Genomic DNA, 25,093 nt, shown 5'->3' on the forward strand with positions numbered 1-25,093 from the left:
CCTGGTCCAGTTAAAGATTCTCCACCGGGTGTATGTGACGGGCCCCCGTCTGGTCTCGATGGGATTCTCGGAAGATGGGCTCTGCAAGCGGGGGTGTGGGCTCAGTGCCACCTTTCTCCATATCCTTTGGGAGTGCCGGGAGGTGGCGGAATACTGGCGTCGGGTTCATGGGGTCATGGGACAAGTCACCGGGGTGGCGCTGCTGCCGGAGGTGCGTCGCTGTGTCTTGAATGTGTGGGAGCCCAATCATTATAACGCGGCTCAGACTCGGTGGGCGGCCCTGGGCTACATGATTGCTAAGAGGGATATAGCGCAGCTTTGGGGCTCCCAGCGGCCTGTGGAAATATGGATTTTTCTGGTCAGTTATGTCCCCTATCTTGGACCCCAACGGTTCTATGTGCATGTTACAGGTACATGTATGTTCCCTCCAGTTCTAGTTATGAAGACGCAAACACATGTGCGTCCACCGTCAACATGTCCTCTGTCAGATCCGCCATGAATAGGCCGGATATTCCATTCCTAGGTACGAAAGGCCACCGGCTTTATATGGTTCACCTATGCCATTTTACAGTCCAGGCAAGTAGGCCCTGATTCTGTCGTCAAACTCTTCTTGCCTTCTGCCTCTGAAAACTCCAGTCTGAGCCTGCATCTGTGACCATGAACTTTGTCTCATTCTCTGCGCGGCTCACGAAGCCTGACATCAGCCTATTCTCTGCCAAGAACTGTATTTCACCTTCGAGTTATCTGCTCCCCCCTCAGCCGATGCATTCCTGTCTAGTAGTTTAAATAAACATTCTTCCAGCTACCGAGCAATGGCCCGGCTTCTCTGTCTTTATACAAGTAATTCATAGCCCTGTTACTATGGAAGATTCCTGCCTCCGCATTTAGTGTAGACACTTAGACGCTTGTACACACACACACAGTCAGTATAGAATAGATTCTGTCCGAGAGTCCTTCTTTTGTGGATAACATAGTTCTTTAAACATAGGATGTTAGATATGATTTGGGATTAGGTTGACTTGACCCCCCAGACTTTTCGTCTCCACATGTAGAGCTAAATGTCAAGTCCCCTTCACCCCCTAGTTGCACGTCAATCACACGTCATGCTGCTGCGCGCGCATCTATGCCAAGTATTATCTTATAGATCCACCTATATATGACATCATAACCAATTATGTTCCTTTTTACTCCTTATTACACCCATTTTCGGTTACGCATATGAATCGTCATTTTCCTTATCAATTGTTACGCCTACTGTATTCGCTTCATTGTAATGTATGTACTATAAAAGTCATTTCTTGTCAATAATGTATGTACTTCACTTCCTGAACCTCCGTGGTGATGGAACTTGGAGCAACCGATTATAATCGTTCATTGGAATAAAGCCCATTCCGAACCTCTAATACCACGGATTCTGCCTCTCATTTTACTGAGCTGTTTTATTATGTTTCCGTATCAAATTAAGTCCCGGTAAAGGAATTTTATTTACCACATGAATGGCGCCCGAATAGGGACACTTTCTCATCTCACGCGCCGGCGGTGAGTTGCAGGCCCGGTCTCCTGCCACAGCTGGACGGACAATAACGCGTACCAGCAGGATTTCCTGTATCTCCCTCCGGTCAAGCGGGGGCGACTGAGGCTGCGATCAACACCCAGACGAGGCGGTGAGAAGTGCGAAGTATCCCGACCAGAGCCTAGCTGAGAGAGCAAGATCCGAGGTATACAGAGGCCCACCAGTTTCCGAAGTCCCAAGTCGAGTCCAGTTTCCGACGAGTCGAGTCGAGTCCAGTCCGGTCCAAGTCCAGTTTCCGAGGCCTTCCGTTTCCGAAGCTACCCGGTGAGTACCATTACTGGGGAGGCATTTCTGACGTGCACATAGGTTGTGCCGGTCAAGACGGGTTTGGGTACACAAATCCGGTCTGCACTGTTTTAGCAGTGTATATGTACTGTTTAGCAGTATGTCAAGTATTCCGAAGTATCTAGTTATTGTCAAGAATTATGCTTGGTGATTAGTTATGCAGACGATCATCATTGTTGGTTATTTTAAAGGTTAAGAATGTTTTATGTTTAATGTTTAATGTGTTAAACGTCCTGCATATTGTGGTATGAATGGTTGTTCATTATTGTGCTTTTGTACTAAGTGTGTTCAAGATCAAGTATCAGATCGGTTCTCAATATGCCATTCTTTTCGAAACTAAGACAGATCACTACCAGAAAAGGGGTACTCGAAGAAGCCGTTCCTATTCCTCCTAGGGACACTCCAGGGTACTTCATGTATCATAAACATGGCTTAGACGCTATATTATTTCTTGATTTATGGGTAGACTACACCAAGGAATTACCAGAAAGTCAGAGGTGGCCCACAGCGGGAACCTGGGATGCAGAGTGCATCATGAAAGTAGAAGAAGAGTTATGGAAAAGGAAAGTCAGACAGTCACAGAAAGATGCCGTTGAGTTATGGCGTAAAGAATCTCATAGACGTACAGAAAAAGCACGTAGACAGGAGGAGAAGAGTAAAGAGAATTCCAATAAAGTTCGAGAAAATCTATTAATTGAGGAAGGTATCCGAGTGAAATCAGAACAAGTAGACAGACAAAGGAATGCCCTTATGAATGGTATGTATCCCCTTCTGGCCGAAGGATTACCTAAAGCTACTCCAGAAACACCGAAAGACTTGCCGCCCCCATTATTCCCAATAAAAGTACATCCTAAGGGGCATCCTAGAACCGCAGAAGATGTTTTTCTTTCCTCATATTTAGATGACGCAGCTCCCGAGTATGCAAATTCCGCCCCACATAGACCGCCTGTCAGGGAGGTCCAACGCCAAGATCCAACACCCGTACCCCTACAGCAACAGATCGAGTCACAAGTTCCGGCAAGCACATCTGTTTCTGCATCTGTTCCTACAGCTACTTCTATAGCTGTGTCCACACCTATAGTTGCTGTGTCACGTTCAACGAATCCTTTCACACCCGACACCCCAGATGGGGCTACGGGAGGTGCTACCAATATTTTTTCTACGCCACCCAGAATAAATAAACTTACTTTTCAAGAGTCAGCACATTCACGTACACCCAAACTCATAAATGCCCGTACGCTTAAGGAACTTCTGATAGATTGTAGATATGACCCTGTGCCCGGAAAAGAGGACGAAATGACCCTAGCATCATTACGTATCAGACGAGCCGCAGTGTATTTAGGGAAATTACCAGGAATGACTGCGCATCTAGATAAAATATACCATTTTGTTCAAACAGGGCGAGATCCAGAATGTATTAACAGAGCTATGGAATACCAGAAAGTGGAAATACAGGGGGAACTGTTACGTTTCCTCATAAATTGTGTGATCAGAAATGAAGACCGACCGGGGGTAGACCCGGAAGCAATGCAAATTCTTACCAGATGGAGCCAGAATATATCAGAAGGTAGACATGATAAACAAAATTGTATAATAGCCATGTGCCGAAAGATCCGTAAAGAAATAGAACGCCTACACGAAGAAAGATTAGCGGTAGACGAGTTCGAACAAAACGAGGAGGAAGGATCAGGACTGCCCGCAGGACAGTCAGACACCATAGCCTATGTAGGTAAAGGAAGATCTTGTAATAGTAACAGATGTCCTATTGACCCGATACGTCCGATATGTCCAGATAATAACAGGAATTTCCAAATACCTATAATTAACATCAGGTCTAACGAGCATTCGTTCCAAGCCGCCGACAAACTACTCCGAGAACGAAGGGGTTATCATTTCCTCGATTCTATGGATGAACAAGATTTAGCTAGGGCAGCTGTCCATTGGGTGGACAGTCCCGGAAAATATAGTGATGATACAGTAGCACGCACATTTTTGAATCTCACCCCAGATGAACAGAGGTTAGCTGGGATTTATATGATTCAACAACTCATTATACTATATCGGAGTCAGCATTCGGACCCTGGTCCCTTACCTGACATATTGACTGAATTGCTTATGAATAAATGGAGAGGTTCAGGTACTAAATTAATTAAAGAAATTCTAGAATCAAGAAAGCAGTATATTCTTTTTGTATGTTCAGACCGTGTCTCATTACCCGTCAAGGAAAGAACCACGTATTACATGGATAGACAGAATCCCTTACGAGAAGTGCACCCAATAAAAGGCGAGGACAACGAGTTTAAACGCGTATTTGTATATACGCCCATATCAAAAATAGAATTGTTAGAAATGAAGAAAGTGGTACCCAGTCATGACAAAGATCCAGCGGGTTTTCACCGAGAAATTAAAGACATGTTACTCATGGGAGAGTATACCTATCCCGACATTATGACAATATTAAAGGTATTGATGCCCGCTGGCATTTATGAGAAACTCAGGGAAAAAGAGTGGGAGGTAGGAGACCAAAAGATAGAATGGTCAGTATTAGAAGCAGAAGAAAAGGCCCGAACTGCAGGAGCAGGACTTGGGGATAAAACTAAAGCACTACCAGGTTTATTAGTACAGGTACTGCCACGTTTACTAACTACAAAAAAGGAAGATTGGGGTACAATTTCAGCCTGTAAACAGAAGCAAGATGAAGACACTATTGATTACTATGCCCGATTTGAAAAATGTTTTGGTATAAATAGTGGCCTAAAAGCAAGTAGCGAATCATACCCACATCTGTTTGTAACAAAATTAGTAGAAAATGCTCTACCCCAAGTAAAGAATAGAGTATTAAAATTCGAGAGTACCTGGCAAGGTAACACTCCATCACAAATGTTACAAATGTTACAATACCATCACAATAGAATTAGAGAGGAACAAGAACATGAACACAGACGCATGAAAGACACGAAAATGAAAATGCTAGTTTCTCAGACAGTTCCAGCTGAAGGACATAAGAAGGGTATGACACATTCCGGTGATTCAGCAGGACCTGTAAAAGGGACATGCAATTATTGTAAAAAGCCAGGTCATTACGTACACGATTGTCCAGTTTTGAAACATAATATCAGCATAGGTAAAACACAAGAAAGACCACGGCCACCTAGACAGGACCAGAATGAACAAGGAGCTCCGCAGCATGCACAGTCCATGCCAGCTTCACAACAGTCTATACAGTTTGTGCCAGCTGCACCAGCGCTGCCTGTCGCTGCCACACAAACCACGACACGACAACTGTACCAGACCGCACAGTACGACTATCCTGATTATCAACGATACGCATGAACAAGCCTAGAGAGGGAAGTTGACTTACCCCTTATCGAGATCCCTGTAGATCAAGAAGGACCTTATATACATAGTGAATTATTAGGCCAAGACAGAAAATTTTTACTCGATACAGGGGCAAGTCGAACGACCATAAAACGTAGTGAAGTTCCAGGGGCACCCCTCTCAGGCTCACAGAATATTTCCCTTGGTTTTTCAGGAAAACCTATTGTTAATGAAGTGTCACAGCCTCTCCCACTTACGATAGGACCTTTGACCCGAACTACCGATTTATTGCTTACTAAATCATGTCCAGAAAATCTGTTAGGAATAAAAACACTGAAGGCTCTGGGAGCTATAATATGTTGTTCTCCGGAAGGAGTAAGATTGTTTTTACGTGATTTTAAAGGTCATTATGTGTCTAGAGACATGGATCCCCGATTGCAGACTTTACCTACACATCTATGGGCACAAGGCCCTACTGATGTTGGTTGCATGAATATTACACCATATCGAGTCACATTAAAGGCAGGAGTGGTACTACCACGAATGCGACAATACAAGTTACCACCAGATGCTGTAGTGGCTTTGCTGCAAATCATTGACGAGCTCATTGCCCAAGGAGTGGTTGTGGAAACAGACTCTAATGTATGTAATTCACCGATAATTCCGATTCTTAAACGGACAGATCCAAAGGCCCCGCCAGTATATCGATTGGTTATTGATCTGCGCGAATTAAACAAATGCATTGTGCCACAATTTCCTGTGGTCCCCGATATCTCATCATTACTGACAGCCATTGATTCCGAAGCAACATTCTTTACTGTAATTGATCTCAAAAATGCCTTTTTCAGCGTCCCAATAGATCCGGAAAGCCAATATTTGTTCGGATTTAGTTTAAATGGACGTAGCTTCAAATTCTCACGCGCACCTCAAGGATTTACAGAAAGCCCCAGCATCTATAGCCAAGCACTGAAACGAGAACTTGACAGTATCCACATGCCAGTTAACACTGCTCTGCTTCAATACGTCGATGATCTGTTGATCACCGCGAGAAGTGAACCGGAATGTGAAAAAGCATCACTGACAGTTTTACAATTTCTAGCCGAAAAGGGGCACAAGGTGTCCCCTTCTAAGCTGCAATTCTGTGTCCAGCGAGTTATTTATCTTGGACACTCGCTGTCCAAGGAGGGAAGGCAGCTTACACCCGACCGCATTCAGTTAATAGCTAACATGCCAATACCCAAGACGCAAAAGGAGGTGCGGGCTTTCATAGGCCTCACTTCATACTGTAGACAGTGGATCCCGCAATACGCATTTCTAGCAAAACCACTCATTCAGTTGACAACACAGGAGGCAGCCACATCGACTGTTCTCCCTTGGACTCAGGAACATACACAAGCTTTTGAAAACCTAAAGAAAGCTTTATGTCAAGCACCTGTTTTAGCAACGCCATGTTACAGAAAACATTTTACACTCTTTGTTACAGAACGCGAAGGTACTGCCCTGTCAGTACTCACACAGGAACAAGCAGGAGCACACAAACCATGTGCTTATTTTTCTAGTACATTAGATCCCGTAGCTCAGGCTTTGCCTGCATGCCTAAAATCAGTGGCAGCGACAGCTTTAGCAATCAGACAAAGCGATGCCATAGTGTTAGGACATCCATTGACAGTTCAAGTACCACATGCAGTAGAGGTTCTTGTAAATAGAACGCAAACACAACACTTGACTATAGCGCGACTTACAGGGTACGAGCTTACATTGTTTCAGCCACACATAGAAATCAGACGCTGTAACACATTGAATCCTGCCACACTTTTGCCAGTAACCGGAACAGACCCACTAGCCCATGACTGTATTGAAGTTATTACAATAACGACGAAACCTAGACAAGACTTAACCGATGTCCCATTGTCAGACCCAGACCTGACATTGTATGTAGATGGTTCATGTATGAGAACAAATACAGGAGAGTTGGTGGCTGCTTACGCAGTCACAACAGATACTGAAGTCATTGAAACTAATCGTATAAATACTTTGTCAGCTCAAGCCGCAGAGCTTATTGCTCTGACACAAGCCTGCATTCAAGCCACAAATAAAAAAGTCAACATATACACTGATTCACGTTATGCATTCGGAGTTGTACATGACTTCGGCGTGCTGTGGCGAGAGAGAGGTTATTTAACTTCCCACGGTGCCCACATTCAGCACGGACCCCTCATTCATGCCTTATTAGATGCAATACATCTACCTACTGCAATATCAATTATGAAATGTAAAGCTCATACGAAAGTTACTGATATCATTTCTCAAGGCAATGATCTAGCCGACAGAACAGCTAAACAGACTGCTCAAACCCAAACATCCGACATGACAAAGACAATAGTCCCGATGCCGACACATTGTATGACAGTTAAAGATCCTACCCTTGACGTAATTGACATACAGACACATGCTACACCAGACGAAATAAAGAAATGGACTGAATTAGGAGGGATCCAAACGGACCAAGGATGGATGATGAAGGAAAAGTCTGTGTGGTTCCTCCCTGATTCAATGGTCCAAGTCATTATTAACACTATCCATAGTCCAGCGCATCTAGGAGAGAAAGCTATGCTAGACAGCATTCAACATATTTGGTTCAACAAGCATTTACGAGCTGCAGCCAAACAAAAGGTCCGTACCTGTATGATCTGTTGCCAGTTCAACCCAGGAAAAAGTGTTCCCGTAGAACAAGGTGGATTTCATCCTCCTAATCACCCTTTTGAAGTCCTCCAGATGGATTATATCCAGATGGAACGATGTCGAGGATTCAAATATGTTCTCGTAGTTGTCTGCGCTCTGTCCCGCTGGACGGAGGCATACCCGGTTTCAGATTACACTGCCCCGACTACTGCCAAACAGTTGGTTCGAGAATTCTTCCCACGATACGGTTTACCACGTGTTGTTCACTCAGATAACGGCCAGCCGTTCTCATCCGAACTGATGAAACATGTCTCACTTTTGTTAGGTTATCAGTGGAAATTCCACTGTGTCCGACACCCTGAGGCAGCAGGTCTCGTAGAAAGACATAATCAGACCCTGAAAATTAGATTGTCCAAAATATGCAGGGAGAAAGGTGTCGACTGGGTAGTAGCACTACCAGTTGCACTCTTTTACACAAGAATGGTAGCACACTCTCGAACAGGGCTATCCCCGTATGAAGTGATCTTCGGCAGACCACCAAATATGTGGGGGACGCCTATGCCACGCAAAATAACTGATATTGACTGTAATATGCTGACAGATTACTTGGCTTCCTTGATATCTGCACTACAATCTTGTCGTTCACAGGTAGCTGCAGCCTTTCCCGACAATACTGAGGTGAAACCCCATGACGTAATTCCGGGGGACCTCGTCCTTGTGAGGAATTTCGACCGAAAGACTCAGCTGGAGCCCAGGTGGAAGACACCCAAGTTGGTCTTGCTGACCACAAGGACAGCCGTGAAGATCGAAGGCAGGAAAGGATGGATTCATTCAAGTCATATCAAGAAATTTCATGGACTTCCTTCAGATGTAAACAGCCCACCTCGTGTGTCCTCACCAATTGACTCAAAACTACCTCTGGTTGAGACCGACAGTAAAGAACTGTATAAACTGAAATTAAGGCCTAGGCCGTCGGACGATTTGATTGTTTAAGTCCTCTCCTAGGTGAAGCGGTTGAATCCGTCTCCGACATGTATCCCCTAGACCTGAATCATGGACAGTCGCGAAAAATGATGAAACGACAGGCGTATTGTAAATCACTGCGTAGCCATTGCATAGTGACATTATTAATCTTGTTTTTCTTAAGTCTTTTAATAATTACTGCAAGTATATTGTTGCACATATATTACCCTATTGTCAGAAATGTTTACAATGTTACTGCTGAACATTCTTTTAGTGACTTACCCCCGCATGAATTGTCTTATAGACTTGCGCTGCGCAATAACACTTTCATTAGTATGTTACATCATTCCCATCAGACTAGTAATGCAACTAATTGTTGGGTGTGTGGCCGGCTCCCTCCCTATCAGAATTATGAAGGAGTCCTGCCTTTCTTTCCACATCCGTTTACACATAATGGCTCCTGTGGAGCATGGTTTAGTTTAATCAATTCCATAGACTCAGATACAGCCGTTTACCAAGACCAGTGGGTATGGGGAAATCTGAACCTAGTTTTATTCAAAGTCTGTTACCCTGACAAGGAGGGTCGCCCCAAAGGAACAGGAACTGATCTAGAAAATGAAGTATATGGATTAGGTAACTTTACTCCTAATCTCATGGTTCTAAATGTCGAATCCGAAGTTGAACTAGTTTTACCAACAATGTCAGTATTCCCAGCGAAAGGTGAATTGTGTGTAAGAAAGGTTGGTTCCATACATATGGGCCATAGTAAATGCACTACTATAGTAGAATTCAGTGATCAAGGCAAATCCTCATTTAGAGCTTATCGCCACTCCTACTTTATATGTGGTCAGACTGCATATATGCGTCTACCTCTAGATTGGGATGGTACCTGCTACATTGCATTCCTTTTGCCACCTGTTTTCCTAGCTCCTCCTGATTATTATAGAAATATTCATTTAGTACACAACAGAGAGCGGAGAGATCTCCCAATTGTCGATTACACTGAAACAGCATGGGAAAAATACACAGATTTCAATAAAGGCATCTTTCCCTATATAGGTACTGTTACTAATAGTAAGCTGATACGTAGATTAACTAGAACCCTTGAAGCAGTAGTGAATGAAACTATTTCCGCCTTAGGCAATTTAACAGAAGAGCAGTCTGCTATGCGGATTGTTGTGCTTCAAAATCGTCTTGTCCTTGACGTCATCCTGGCTGATAGGGGCGGAGCTTGTAGGGTCATCGGATCAAGCTGTTGCATTTTCATACCAGAAAATTCGCCATCTGTATATAAAGCTATAACTCGCCTTCATAAGATTGTAGGCCAGATACACCAGAATCCAGGCACCTGGACTTGGTCCGGTTGGTTTTGGAGCGTGATATCAGCCTGGGGATGGAGAGTTCTATCCTTCCTAGGTATTGGCCTTCTCATATTATTCAGTTGCTGCTTATGTCTGCAATGTGGACCAGCGATTTGTGGTCTGTGTGCCACATCGTGTATTCCACCACCAAGATCTCATTCGTCACGGAAGAAGAAAGAAGAACAAATGATGTTATATGAACAGATCAATGGATTGATGAAGATTGATATCTCTTGACGGGCAAGTAGGGGACAAGGAGGGAATGTGGAAATATGGATTTTTCTGGTCAGTTATGTCCCCTATCTTGGACCCCAACGGTTCTATGTGCATGTTACAAGTACATGTATGTTCCCTCCAGTTCTAGTTATGAAGACGCAAACACATGTGCGTCCACCGTCAACATGTCCTCTGTCAGATCCGCCATGAATAGGCCGGATATTCCATTCCTAGGTACGAAAGGCCACCGGCTTTATATGGTTCACCTATGCCATTTTACAGTCCAGGCAAGTAGGCCCTGATTCTGTCGTCAAACTCTTCTTGCCTTCTGCCTCTGAAAACTCCAGTCTGAGCCTGCATCTGTGACCATGAACTTTGTCTCATTCTCTGCGCGGCTCACGAAGCCTGACATCAGCCTATTCTCTGCCAAGAACTGTATTTCACCTTCGAGTTATCTGCTCCCCCCTCAGCCGATGCATTCCTGTCTAGTAGTTTAAATAAACATTCTTCCAGCTACCGAGCAATGGCCCGGCTTCTCTGTCTTTATACAAGTAATTCATAGCCCTGTTACTATGGAAGATTCCTGCCTCCGCATTTAGTGTAGACACTTAGACGCTTGTACACGCACACACAGTCAGTATAGAATAGATTCTGTCCGAGAGTCCTTCTTTTGTGGATAACATAGTTCTTTAAACATAGGATGTTAGATATGATTTGGGATTAGGTTGACTTGACCCCCCAGACTTTTCGTCTCCACATGTAGAGCTAAATGTCAAGTCCCCTTCACCCCCTAGTTGCACGTCAATCACACGTCATGCTGCTGCGCGCGCATCTATGCCAAGTATTATCTTATAGATCCACCTATATATGACATCATAACCAATTATGTTCCTTTTTACTCCTTATTACACCCATTTTCGGTTACGCATATGAATCGTCATTTTCCTTATCAATTGTTACGCCTACTGTATTCGCTTCATTGTAATGTATGTACTATAAAAGTCATTTCTTGTCAATAATGTATGTACTTCACTTCCTGAACCTCCGTGGTGATGGAACTTGGAGCAACCGATTATAATCGTTCATTGGAATAAAGCCCATTCCGAACCTCTAATACCACGGATTCTGCCTCTCATTTTACTGAGCTGTTTTATTATGTTTCCGTATCAAATTAAGTCCCGGTAAAGGAATTTTATTTACCACAGGCCACCCACCGTGTCAGTATGGAAGGAAAACATGGACTGGTGTATGTTCAGGGAGAAGACTGTATATGTGGCCCGCGGTAAACCCGGGGCATGGGGTAGAATTTGGGGGCAATGGAACGTGTATCGTGGGGGTATCTGTACGCCCCCCCTAGTGGACACCGATATTGCCTTGTCCCCCTGACCCTTGATGGTCCCTTGCAACTGATTGTAATAATCGAATATAGATGTTCTTTTCCCGTTACCCCCCCCCGATCTTTCAGTACTCCCTCCTGTTGATAGCTAATTGAAGGTTTGGAGTAAAAGTCCCCCGGATGTAGCCTGACCCACGCTTTTCGCCCGTATGCCTCGCCTTTTGTTTTTTGTTGTTATTTATGTTAAATGTATGTCTCCGGCTTCTCTCGAGCTATCCTGAGCCATTTACGGGGCTGGGCCCCAGGTGTCGCCTACTGTTTTAACTAATGTACGATCCTCTCGGAATCTAGCGGCCGGCCCTGGTGGTTGTAGGCCCATGCTTGTAACTGATTTATTGTTTCAATAAAAACTTTTGAAAAAAAAAAAAAAAAAGTTTTCCAGGACATAATTTTTGGAAGGGCCGGGAGACTGTGGGGTCGGTTCTCCGGCTGAGGACAAACCACCTCTAGACCCTTTCTGGGACGAGGATCAAGATATCAACAGTCGTCCTTTTACCAGAATCAACCTTTTTTCCCCCCAAAGACAAAGAAGCAGAGGTAGACCATTTCGAGGTGAAAGAAGAGCCTGCAGAACTTTCTCAACAGGTAAGAATATTGAAAGACCATTCAGATACCCCCATAAAGGTGGGAGGGAGACTAGCCCTTTTCTCTGGGAACTGGACCTTGGTAACTCAAGACCCATGGGTTCTCGAAACCGTGAAGGGTTACAAAATAATATTTACAGACATTCCCTTCCAATCAAAGGCACCTCGCGAAATAATCTCTCAAAAACAGAAAAACCTAGTTTCTCAAGAGGTGAAGGATCTACTGGCCAAAGGGGCTATAATAGAGTTCAAGAACAGGTTTTATCATCAATATTTTCTTGGTAGAGAAAAAAGACAAGGGACAGAGACCTGTCAAACTTAAAAACTCTAAATGGATGGGTATCCTACCACCATTTCAAGATGGAGGGAATACACCTTCTAAGAGATGTCCTGAGAAAAGGGGACTGGTTAACACGTCTAGACTTAAAGGAAGCCTATTTGACAATCTCAATTTGGCCCCCACACAGAAGGTTCCTCCAATGTACTTGGGAGGGAAAACTCTGGGAATTTTGTACTCTCCTGTTCAGACTATCATCAGCCCCCTGGTGCTTCAGCAAGGTTCTTCGTCCAGTAGTAGCGTGGCTAAGAGAGAGGGGCGTAAGACTAATAAATTATCAGAATGATATTCTTATCATGGCTCAGTCCAAAGCGACAGTCTCTCACCATACAAATCTTACTATTCGCCTCCTGCAACATCAATGTTTCATCATAAATACCAAGAAATCTTGCATTACACCAAGTCAGGAAACTCAATTCCTGGGCTTCATGGTAAATACAGTCTCCGCAGAACTAAAGTTACCAAGGGAAAAGATCAAGAAACTCCGAAAGGAACTCAGGAAGATACTTACTTTGGAAAACTTTCCTTTGAGACTCTTAGCCAGAATACTGGGTCTCCTATCCTCAACCATTCAAGTGATCTTTCCAGGCCCTTTAAACTACAGGGCCCTCCAGAGACTCAAAGCGAAAGCTCTGAAATCGTCTTTTTCTTACACTCAGATGACCTCCTTGGACGAAGACTCGAGGAAGGAACTATCTTGGTGGCTGAAAAATGCAGAAGCCTGGAATGGCAAAGCCATCTTTGGGGAGTCGCCAGATTTGATAATAGAATCAGATGCGAGTCTAGAAGGTTGGGGTGCCACTTGTGGCAACCTATCAACGGACGGTCTTTGGACACCCGAAGAGAGGGAACTTCATATCAACTGCCTGGAACTCCTAGCAGGCTCATTTGCGGTTCAGAGTTTTACCCAGATCTCAATCAAGTGCTCAATAATGTTACGCATGGACAATGTCTCTGCAGTGAGATACATCAACAAGATGGGGGCACCACATTCAAAGAGTCTTACCGAAGTAGTGAAAGTCTTCTGGGATTATTGTCTGAACAGGAGACTGTCCGTCACAGCGGAACATATCCCCGGTTTGAACAATGGATTAGCAGACTGGTTCTCCAGGAATTTCAGGGATTCCAGCAACTGGAAATTGAACAGGGAGATATTCATGACAACTCAAGACCATTGGGGTCCCTTCGACACAGATCTTTTTGCAGGCCGAATGAATACTCAGTTGATGAATTTCTTCAGCTGGAAGCCGGACTCTCGAGCAATAGGGGTGGACGCCTTCCTCCAGGACTGGCAGGGCTTAAAGCCATATGCCTTTCCGCCATTTGTCATGCTTCCTCGTCTTCTTTTACACGCTCACCGATACCTGCAGAGCAAGGTGGTGATAACCCCCCTTTGGAGGTCTCAGGCATGGTTCCCTCTCATCTTGGAGATAGCTGTGGACTTCCCTATTCTAATATCCCCCTTCGGGGAATTACTCTTGGGTCCTCACAGCGAATCTCACCCTCTCATAGACCAAGGTCTACTGATTCTGACGACCTGGAAGATTTCAGGTGACAATGGCAAATCCCTGGCATTTCGGTACATGCTTTCCAACTCATATCTGAGTCTTGGGCATCTGGAACATGGAAAGCATATCGATTGGCTTGGAATAAATGGGTTCGCTGGTGTCTCCAACGACACTTCGATCCCGTTTCAACTGATTTAATACACGTGGTTAATTATCTATCTGAACTCTTCGCTTCTGGCCTAAGTTATAGAACTGTTAATGTCTATAGATCAGCAATAGCTGCAGGTCATTCCTTAGTTGATGGTGTCTCAGTTGGGCAAAGCCTTTTAACAAAAAAGATTATGAGAAGCATGCAAATTCTTAATCCTTCAACTGCAAAATATTCAGCCTTATGGGACGTTAAATTGGTATTACAACTTATTTCTTCTTGGGGAGATAACGCTAACCTCTCTCTCAAACACATTTCTTATAAGCTTACTGTATTACTTTGCTTGGTTTCTTTCAAACGAACATCAGATGTTAAGGCTTTAGATGTTTCTAACAGGTCTTACCAACCTGAGGGTGTTTGTTTTTATCTTAAGAAGAGAACCAAAACTATGTCTTCCTCTATTTTCTACCCTTTCTTTCCTCTTAATGAAAGTCTATGTGTTGTTAATTGTCTCAAAGAGTATGAAAAAAGGACGGTAGGTCTTAGAGGTATTGAAACTCAACTGTTGATTTCTTACAGATCTCCTCATAAGGGAGTTTCTTCTCCCACGCCTGATAGATGGGTTAAAGAAGTGATGAGTGAAAGTGGTGTTGATGTTTCTATTTTTGGTGCGCACGCCGTAAGTGGCGCTTCTGCTTCTAAAGCTTTTATGCTAGGTGGAGGACTACAGGATATCCTTAGAGCAGCTGACTGGTCAAATGAAAACATGTTTAAGAGTTGTTATTTCAGACCAATCAATAACGTGATTGATAATGTAGTTGCTTCACTTTGAACTTGCATAATGTTGGCCTCCGTGTCCTGCCATAAAATTTAGGTTTTTCACAGCCTGGTGGGCAGAAAATCTGGATTTTATTAAGGACACGGAGGCCAAGATTATCCCTCCACTTTGCATCCCTCCCTAGGGATTTTATATTTTAACATGGTGTGTCTTTTTTCTTCAAGAATAAAAAGTTTTTGGATTCTTTAAGTATGGAGTTATTCGTCTACGGATCGCTTAAGAATGGAGTTATTCTTTCTACATCAACTTTAAGTCATGTTTGTTCCTGAATTTATTCTTGTTCGCAGCTCCTGACAAAGAATGAAGATGGCTGCATGTTCACAGACTTTATACTATATTGGAATGTTACTGAAGTTCTATATTCTCTTCATTGTTACTGCTGAGCTGTGGCAATAAAGGAGAATTTGCATAATGTTGGCCTCAGTGTCCTTAATAAAATCCAGATTTTCTGCCCACCAGGCTGTGAAAAATCAAAATTTTCCACCAATTTTTAATTATCCCTGTCATTTCGCGAGCTAATTATCCAATGCAAATCAAACTGAGTCAAAACTTCTGGGTCATGTTTCTGCCACATGGGATACAAAGAAACACCGTGTAAAACTGAAAAGACAAGCACGAGGTGGTTCAGAGGAAAAGGGAGGGAATAGCACATTAATGTACAGCGGCCCTTCTGCAGACTATGGAGTATCTATTTATCTCAAGCACTCGTTCTCTTGTAACTTTTGCACGCCCATCACAGAAATTCTAGCTTCTCTTCCCTACCAGGGCATCCTTCACCCCTCCAGTATCTTTTGATGATTTAAAAGCTTTGAATGGAGGAAAGACTAGTCTTATTGATGCAGACGACAGAGTACTGACCGCTTCCCTCGCTAATCATCGACCACCAGTACATTTGGGAAAGCAAGTATATTAGGAACAATGTGCAGGTAATATTTAATGGTATGGCCCGACATAGGTCCATTTCAAGTGTGAACTAAGCAATCTGGGGTTATAGCATCTTTGAAAAAGCTACTTACATTCAGTAATGCTCTTTCTGGTGGATACTCGATCTAACCACCTCTATCTTTATCTAGTGAATTTCATACAGACACCAGACTTTTCTTCTTTTGTTTTACCAAACGTGGCAGCAATGGATTCTGCGGTGGCTTCGCACTTCCTCTGGAAGTGATGGCACAGACAGGAGTCAAGTGCTGATGCCTTTCTAGAGCCAGAAAAGTCCACTCACCAAACTGGGAGGAGGAAGGACAATGAGGAATTTGTGGTAAGAAAACGTATCCACAACAAAGAATCCTACCAAAGGTAAGAAACTTCTGATGGATATTTCTTACTTCAGAGTCCTTACCTTTTGAGTAGATAAAAAGCAGCACCTCTCAAAAGGTGGAGAGCCTGAGGAGGGAACTTACACCAGGAAGTCCTGCAGGACCAAACCAAGAAAATGGCTCTCCCTGGGGTCTTGACCGTCAAGCCGCCTAGTAACGGTATGGATGGCTGCCCATAAAAAAGCATGGCAGAAATCCACCACTGGAACACCTCTTGCTCATCGCAGCAAACCATGAACGTCACCCAACGACCGAATAAACAGACTTTGTAAATGCCCGCTCTGCCACCAGGATACTCCATCACTTTTGCGAGCAAATCAAACCCACTCAGTTGGTTCTGCTCAATCTCCAGGCATTGCTGTGCAGGCCGGGGTTCAGAACCCTGCCCTGTACTGAGAAAGGAGGTCCTCTCAAAGGGTAGATGGAACGGGTGGCAAATGCTCAGGCTCAGCAGTTTGGAATTCCACATTCTCTTAGCCCAGTCCCGGGCTAAAAGGATAAGTTGAGCTTGGCCCCTCCTCGCCTTCTAATGGCAATGGTGAAAACAGATACAGGAAACCACAGCCCCAACTGCAGATATAAAGCATCTCCATGGGATCATGAGGTGAAAACTCCAGTTTGCAGTGGTTGTGACACTTTGTGCTCTAGGTGGTGGAGAAAAGATCAACCAAAGGCACAACACACTGTGCGAAGATGCCTTCACCCACCTCCGGGAGCAGACTTCATTTGTGGTCTGCCAGATGCCGCTTGCTATGCTCGTCCGTCTTGGCATTTAGCGAGTCTACCAAATGTTTGGCCATCAGAACGATCCCTTGTGGGATGATACATCACTAGAGTCTCAGTGCTTTCTGGCAGAGCCCACAAACCGACACCACCCTGCTTGTTGCAGGAACATAGGACCATTGTGTTGTCTGTCAGGACCAAGACTGGCATCCCCGATGGACGGGAAAAAGGATTTCTGGGCCAACCAAATGGAATGCAGTTTCCAAAGATTGATATGGTGCCTCTGCTTCACCAGAGACAAAAAGCCCCTGACTTCCACCTCGCTCACGTGACTGGCCTACCCCAGAGACGATGCATATGACACTACTGTGAGCTCTCAGTGTGTAGGCAGGCCGAATTGTCGCCGATCATGTTGGCTTCTATCAGCCACCACTGAATGTCCTGGGCTAACATGGGAAACCAGTAGGATGCAGGAGGCCAAGAAGCCTCAGATTCATTCATGCAGGAACGCAGAGTGAGCCCAAAATATCAGGATCATAACCTGTATGTCCTGCACTCACTAAGTTTGCGAGCCCATGAAAGCCACTGTGTCCAGGATAGCCTCAATGAAGGGCTTCCTATGTGTCAGTTGCAGAATGGATTTCAGTTCGCTGATTGAAAAAACCATCAGAGGACAGAAGGGAGACACTTTTCTGCAGGTGGTCCACCACAGAATGTAGTGAGCTTGCCATCAACAGCCATTTGTTGAGTGAAGGGAATAAACATATCATGGGCGACGATGGTGCCACTACAACCCTCACCTTCGCAAACATCAGGAGGGTTGAGGTGAGGCCCAAGGGCAAACTGAAAGTATTCAGATCCCACCACGAACCAGAGGGAAGGATCTGTGGGTCTGCAGGACACGTCCTAAGATTCAAGGACATCATACAGCCCCTGGACAGAGCAGAGAGGACCTGGGCGAGAGTCCACATCTTCAACATGACCTTCCAAATAAATCGGTCTAATATCGGCTTGAGGCAGCCTCCTTTTTTTGGGCACCAAAAAGTAGAGAGTAACATTGCCAGTCCATCTCCACCTCTGGAGCGCTCTCTATGCCCCCTTGGCCAAAAGTGGCCGAACTTTGTGTTAAAGAGTGGAGGCCTGATCTTCCACAGTAAAAACTAAACAGGAGGAACAGGAGTGGATATGGAAGAGAGGACATAACCACACTGAAGAACCTGCACTACCTACTGATCTGAGGTAGCTGCACACCAGCAGGGCAGATAAAACCGTATCCTGTCCCCCATCAGCTGCCCCAGTGACAGAGAATCAAAGCGACTTGGTTACATTGGAGGCTGGTGACGAAGAGAAGGATAGCCGTCCTTATTAGGGGTCACGGCCTCTGCCACTATTCGGTCCTCTGGTGCCATGAAAGGCCTGTTCATCTGTTGAACAGGCTGCTTTTGGAGATAGGCAAGATCCCAAGAGTATCCTTTACATTTTTGGTACCATTGGTGGAATTTGCAGGCTGAAGACCGCTAGATCAAGGAGCAGGCAGTAGCACGGCTGCCTTTGAAGCACTCCAACACCGAATCTTTTTCTAAAAAAAGCATGAAGCCATCAAATGGCCTAATCATAAGGAATGCCTCTATGACCGCCAGAAAATCCTATGGCGATCATACATGCATGACATCAGAGCACTACACTGGTGCCAGTGCCGCGATTCAGGCAGTCCATGTCTAGACCAACTCACAAATTCTTAGCTGCATCCTATCCATCATGGATCATTTGTATGAACATGTTCCTAAATTACTCGAGAGTGGCAGCCATATCCTAGCAGGCATTGTGTAGCAGATAGAAAGCGTCCAGGCATATTAAAACCGAACTGGCAGTTGAAAAAAAAAAAAGTCTTTCCAAATGCGTGAATGCGTTTTCATTATCTGTCTGGTAGGAAAGTGGGGAACAAATTATTGGCCGTACTTGTGGAAGCATAATACATCAAGCTCTCAGACGTCACATGCTGGTCAGAAAGGCTGGGTCTCAAGCTGTAGGCCTATGATGCCTCGCTAGATTAAGAGAATGCATCACTACACACACAAGCCTTCAGTTTCAATCATTGTTGCAAAGCGTAAATGTCGAGTAAATGCACAGTATTATTTTATAGTATGCAAGTGCTTTTGTGTGATGTTAATATTCAGCGTCATTTTAAGTTCTGCATAAGGGCAAAAAAAAAGTATGCGTATGCTCTCCATGGCAGAGCTGAAACAGGGTCACGCTCAAAATGATGGCAGTGGCAGATTTAGTATTGAAGGAAGAATGTGCAATCTAGCTCTAGTGTGTAGTGCAAAAATTGCCTGAAAGCCAGCATGAACTCGGTACAAAAAACGCCTTATAATGAATTTAAAATAATACCGAAAGAGTGAAGCAAATTCCTTCAGACATACGCCTGCTCAAGTGACGAACAAACAGAACAAGGTTTTGAACTACCACTAAGAACAGGAGCTACAGGGTGCCTCACTGGCAGAGCCGAGCATGGACTAGACCAGGCTGCCATCACTCCCTATGTTAGAGCCTATTCGAAGACCAGCAAGGGCTCGGAAGTCTCAGGCTCTTTGCTAGCAAATTGGCTTCAATTTCTACCCTGGGCAGCTGAAAGCCGACACATAGGCTGCTGAGTGGTCTACCAACAAAAACAAAGAAATCTCCTCTGTGGTGGCGGGGGCCACAGTTTGGAGTCCAACCGTGTCTGAGGAAAAGTAACCAGGCCACCAGAATTTTGCAAGTCTCAATACATGCCTGCGTCAGAGGTATGATGGCGGTGTTATTTAACTGCCTCCTCACAATCATCTTCATCATGAGATATGTTCTGAAGACCCTGGCCAGTGTCCGAGTACAATTCAAGTAAAGTCTCTAGCTCTGCTGGTACTGGGGGGTTTAGGACAGTGGCACTGTCAGAGTTCTCCCAGACTTTTGGCTTTGTCATAGTTCTTTCATAATGAGAGAATGGCTGAGCTTAGTCCGAAGTCTGCTTCAGATCTGAAACCAGCGTTGGGTTGGGTCCAGCGCTTCTGGTTTGTTGAAACACACATGGTCTTGGGTGCTGGTGTGGGTTGGTTCTTACTGGGGACCTAAGGGGGTCTGTCGGAGCCGATGAATTCCCTACTGGCGGCAGTCCAACATGGAGCCTCCAGTGGATCTATGTGGCGTGAAGATGATTCAGCAGGACCCAAAATCCTCTGGAAGTCCTTGAAGAACTCCAACTCTAGCAGTGTCAGCAGCACTGGAAACTCTGGGCATTTCAAGACCATCTTTGGAAGAGACTTAAAAGTCAAATGACAGAGGTAGTTTCACATGTTTCAAAGGCCGACTGAACAACGTCTTCCAGGAGCGTACGTTACGAGAGGGAGAAGCATCTTTTTTGGACTTTTTATGCTTATGGTGAGACTTTTTTCAACTTTGTCTTCAACTTATTGGAGGACAGTGACGTGCAGAGGAACCAGGACCTGAAAGGGGCCACTTCTTGGATCAGGAGTGGGGGGTAGGGTTTGGAACCTTCCCTGTCTCGGTCCTTATGTCCAGCCACATAGAACGTCTCCTAATGCACCCTGATGGCCTTCGGATGCATCACGGAGCACGAGTCATGCTTCGACCATAGAGACCACTGGCAGATGTTGTATGGGTTGATAACTAACATCTGCATGCTGCAGTCCTGGAATGGTCTTCTAGGGGGTATATATGTGACAAGCAAGAGGTTAAAATGGTCCTCCATAAACCTGCAACAGAAGACGAGGCAGAAGTATGGAGAAAGGACTTTATAAGCCCGACATGCACAATTAGAATAGCCTAGAACATCACCCTCCGATCTTACCATAGTTCAATATAGAAGAGAACATGAACTTTGTGGGAACATAAACCAAGTGATCTGTGTTCCTATTGCTTCATTGTCTTTTCGGTTTTGCAGTGCCTCTCCGCATCCCATACAATGAATCACCTTAGGCAGGAGGCTCCATCCATTATTTCACAGTTTAATTTTTCCATGGCAATACGTTTTCACACAGTATGTTGTTTATTGGGTCTATTTTAGAAGATAAGTGGTGGGAAAAGGTGTCAACCAAGAGCAATAGAATATCATAACAATATAAAATCACTTGTCCTGGAAGAGCAGATGCAGGCTGGCACATCTCCCTTTTGACCGCGAGGTTAAATGTAATGATGAGGAAAATCACGTGTGCCTGAGGGTAAGGGTCCCTGGTGAGGGGGACCCTCTTCTCCTTCTATAAGTCTAACATGGTAAAGGGTGCCTTTTTTGTCTTTTGACATGACAAGTATATCTATTTCATTGGTCCAGCCATCTAAAAGTAACAATTGCTACTGCTGACACCAAGAACATCATCCTGCACCCGTGATGTCAGACTATTTTGAAAATGTCTATCCATAGTGGGGAAAGCAGATTGCTACTATCAGCTTGTTGACCAAGATCACAGTCTTCACATGGGACCATGAAGCAGTCACCCGACACAAAGGAGGCAATACAATAACATGGGTACATATAGAGATGACCCTGGGTGGGGCAGGGTGGAGGGCTGGGGGGCAAGGTGGTGGACGGATACGGAAGGGGTTAAAAGGTCATCAGAATCAGTTCACTTGGATTACGTGTTACAATAAGATCACTTTAAGTCATATTTTTATGGTAGTTCATCATTTGGGTCGCAATTCGGGATGGCATCACGTGCCTGCAGATTACATCTGAACTGGACAAATCCACATGTAATGTTATCTGCTTACAAGAGACCCACCTTTTTTAATCTTTAGGCTGTTCTTATTGCTTCAGTTTCAGTTCTTTTTCTCATTTTTTTGCTGTGTTGTGTTATTTTTATTCTGAGATGCAGGTGGAAAGCGCCGGGACACTCTTTTCGAGTAGCCGTGCGCTATAAAAGAACGCTGTAACATAACATAACATAACATAACGCAGACTGAATATATGTACTCCTCAACCCACAAGTAAAAAGGGGACAGCTCCCATGGTATAGGATTTGGAAGAATCTCTGGGGATAAAAATGGATGCTGGTTTATTGTATCATTAGTGGTTACTAATTGTAAATTTACAGTGTGCTTGGTGCATGGTACTAATAATGGTAACCCTTCATTATTTAACTTTTTAAGCTTGGAATTGTCTATCTGGCTGAAGCCATACATGATGAATCTTTACAAATAATGTTTTGTGTGCTATGGTTTCAAATAACTATGCATAAATAAACTTACCTTACTTACTTCCATACATAATGATGATGAGGTGATATTCATTTCACATTAGAAAGATTTCATGATGTTACTAATCCTCTGGATATGACAGGCTTCCCAAGGTCAAAGCCTAGGTTCAAAATCTGGTCAGGACCTTGGGACTATGAGACATCTGGATGTTCAACCATAAAGGAGCATGCATGGACGACTTTACATTTTACTCCCACCCACATGCGCAGTAGTCTCATATTGATTATTTTGTCTCGGACGTTGTCATTAATCAATGTGGTATACAACGACAAATTAGCATCTTCTCTGATCACTTCCCCTGCAGTGGTCCATAACATTGAGATCAACAACCAGAGTAAGCTGATGGACGTTTCCTAGGCCTTTATTGCCTGAAGATGGCTTCACAGCATTCATGAAAGATAGGATCATTGAATTTGTAGAGTTCAGTCGAGATGCATGTAGTCCTGGGATAATTTGGCAAACTTTTAAAGCCACTTTACGGGAAATGATAACTAGATACATGATTAGGCAACAGAAGAAGATTAATGAGGAAAGGCCAGACCAGTCAAAGAGGTGGCTGTGTTAGTAAACATGTTATGACAATACGGAATCATTTAACTGAGGCCTATACTATTTATTTACAAATGCTACAAATTCAACTAATTAGTTAGGGCATGGAGACAGAAAAATGCACAGCAATACCTGCTATATCATACTTCTGTGTATGAGTACAGTGAATCTGTGGGGCAAATACTAGCTTATTAAAGCAGAGGCCGAATATCAGCAACATTAAGAATGATCAGTGGACGGCGGGGGACGAGCCGGATGCTATTTTAGAAGTCTATCAGCAGTTTTATAAGAAACTATACTTAGGGGTTGACAATAGACACGAGAGTTATTGCACAGACTATTTGGAGACTATAGTGTTCAAGAGAGTAATATGGGCTGAGGTTGCAAAGTAAGACTTTCCTATAACTGAGGAGGAGGTCAGATTTGCTTTTCATGGAAAGGCTGCCGGGCAGGCTGCAATACCTGCTGAATTTCATAAAACCTTCATGGAGGCAGTCCTTTTATTGCTGATGGATGTGGTCAAAGGTATATATGATGTCAGCTCTGTTCCTCTGCTCTGGGAACACACTACGATTACAGTCGTTTTTTAAGAAAGACAACCAGATAGAGAGTGAACATAGCAGCCTATGTCTTTAATCGATGCTGATGCCCAAATTTACTCAAAGATTTTTTTCTCGGCGTATGGTTACATTAATTATAGGGTTGGTATCGGAGGAACAACATAGTTTTATTTCGAATTGCGACACTATGTCTCATATTAATAAAGCCATAACCATGTTTGACGCAGCGAATGGGTTGTCTTAACGGGCTGATATGATCCTTTTGGATGCAGAAAAAACATTTGATATGTGGCCTGGCCATTTTTATGGAAAGTTATGGGGCAGATGCATTTTGGCAATAAATTCATTAATATGGTTTGCAAATTACAGCAAAACCCTACTGCTTCTATTAAAATAATGGGCCACCTATCTTTTGAGTTTCTGATACACAGAGGTACACACAAGGGGTGCCCGTTGTCACCTTTACCATTTGCGCCATATTTAGAGACGTTTTGGTTAATATCAAAATGAAGGAAGAGATACTGGGAGTAAGCCTGAATTCAGTGGAGCTACATATGGACGGTAATGCCAATGATATTGCTATTTGCTCGCAGGATGTCATCAAGGCTACTAAGAGAACCACAAATATTGCTTTGCAATATGCTGAGCCTGTTGGCGCAAGCTGAACACAGTCCACACCACGGTATTAACTAATTATGGCACTGACCAGATTATTTTCAAAACTAAATCTGTGGTCAAGTATCAGGGCATCTCCATCACTCCTAATCCACATTAGATCTTTGAGCTGAAATACAAACCTCTTTTGGAAAGATCAGTGCGGCGATGGGATGGATTTCCAATCACTCTGATTGGGTAGTGCAACTTAATCAAGATGACCCTCCTCCCCAAGGTTTTATACTGGTTTGATTTATCTCTATTTATGTTCCTCAGCCTTTATTTTGTCATCTGGAAGTGGCCAACTCTTCCTTCTAATGGGGTTGTAAAAAGGTCCAGCATGCCAGCAACCATCTAAAAAGTCTGATAATGAGGGCGGATGGGCATTGCCGGACTTTAAATGTTATTTCTGGGCGGTGAGAGGTCAAACAATGGTTAAGCTGCTAAATGATCCACCTGACGGGACTTTAGCTAGTATATATATGAGCTTTATTTAGGAGCAGAGGCAGCTGGGTTAGAGAATTTACAAAGCTGAGAATTTCTGACTTGGGGGGCGGGATGGGGTGGTCAATTGTTGTGTGTATTTATGTTTGTAAATGTCTCAAAATAAAAAATAAAAGACAACTAAATCTTTTTTTATTGGTCCAGCCATCTAACGGCAACAATTGCTGTAGCTGACCTCAATAACATCACCCCGCACCTGTGATGCCACAGACTATCCCGAAAATATTGTCTATCCAAAGTGGGGAAAGGCAAACTGCTGCTATCAGCTTGTCGACCAAATTCACAGTCTTCGTATGAATCAGATACAGGAGAAAAAGGAGGCAAT

General features: G+C 44.0%; 1 protein-coding gene across 1 annotated transcript in view; it reads right to left on the reverse strand.

The window, feature by feature from the left end:
• Nucleotides 1-25,093, reverse strand: part of CHTF18 (chromosome transmission fidelity factor 18) — a 488,876-nt gene that overhangs the window by 81,606 nt on the left and 382,177 nt on the right. The gene's annotated exons all lie outside the window — the stretch shown is intronic.

The sequence above is a fragment of the Triturus cristatus genome, chromosome 10 (assembly GCF_964204655.1).
Source record: "Triturus cristatus chromosome 10, aTriCri1.1, whole genome shotgun sequence".
NCBI lineage: Eukaryota > Metazoa > Chordata > Amphibia > Caudata > Salamandridae > Triturus > Triturus cristatus.